The sequence below is a fragment of the Dasypus novemcinctus genome, chromosome 11, assembly GCF_030445035.2.
Source record: "Dasypus novemcinctus isolate mDasNov1 chromosome 11, mDasNov1.1.hap2, whole genome shotgun sequence".
Classification (NCBI taxonomy): domain Eukaryota; kingdom Metazoa; phylum Chordata; class Mammalia; order Cingulata; family Dasypodidae; genus Dasypus; species Dasypus novemcinctus.
This window is the reverse complement of record NC_080683.1, coordinates 36,691,193-36,692,248: the sequence shown is the minus strand read 5'-3', so window position 1 is coordinate 36,692,248 and position 1,056 is coordinate 36,691,193. Positions and strand designations below refer to the sequence as shown.

General features: G+C 34.4%; 1 non-coding gene across 1 annotated transcript; it reads left to right on the top strand.

The window, feature by feature from the left end:
* Nucleotides 1-484: 484 nt before the first annotated feature.
* Nucleotides 485-702, top strand: LOC111758800 (small nucleolar RNA U3). Its single transcript, XR_002792954.1, has one exon. It is a non-coding gene; the product is annotated as a small nucleolar RNA U3 (small nucleolar RNA).
* Nucleotides 703-1,056: the final 354 nt, after the last annotated feature.

Below are 1,056 nucleotides of genomic sequence, written 5' to 3'. Positions count from 1 at the left end.
CTGAATTTTCAATTTTCATTTTAATTCATTTTGGTATAAAATTTAAATATATATGTGAAATCCTGTTAAGGTTATCTGCGAACACTCTTAGAAATAGAGTAAAAAGCCTTATTCAAGTTATTGAAGAAAAATCACCAATTTGACACATAAAACTACTTTATACTTTTTTATCCTGAAGGAAAGCAAGGTTAATTGATCTGACAAGATAGTCAGTTAGTGAAATAGACAAAATGGAGTGTCCCAAATCCATCTTCCAACTCAATGCAAAAGGACCAGTAAAATGGTCTCCTTATAGATTAATGGGGCATGAAGGGAACATGTTCAATAGAACTTAAACTTTAGACATAATTTTAATTTTCAGAGGTGAAGAATCCTTGGAAGATTCTTCATTTTTAATAGTTTAGAATGGTTAAAAAATTGCAGAATGAAAGGAGTATGCATACAGCACCAGAATTATTATTTTCATTTTTAAGAATGTAATGTAAAGACCATAGTTTCAAGGATCATTTCTATAGTTGGTTACTAGAGAAGTTTCTCTGAAGGTGTAGGGCATAGGAAGCCACAAGGAGGAGGCACAGCATTCTGTGCTGAGCTTAAAGCCCTGTCCAGGTGTTGCTTTCTTGCAAATGTCTACTGCCATGGATGATCTTTCTTCTCTCCCATTTTGGGGGAGTGAGAGGAAGAGAACACATTCTGAGTGGAAGAAAGAAAGAAAGAGAGAAAGAGAGAAAGAGAGAGAGAGAAAGAGAGAGAGAGAGGGAGGGAGGAAAGAAATGTAGGTTTGTTGAGCTTAATAAATGCCTCCATGCTTTCCTGGCCATTTTCATTTGGAATACAATACATTGTTTGTACTCAAGTTGTATGCCTTTTGAAATTAGCAGGATATAAAGGACCTCTGGTTTTCAGATTTTCCTGTAAGTAATTTTGTACAGACTTTGTTTTAGTAAATTTAGGAATCTAGTTGAACAGGAGACATTAACCGAAACTTTTTATTCCACCCAATTCTTTTTATTAAATGAATTCGTAGCTCTGTTGTGATAGTTAGGTACATTCATC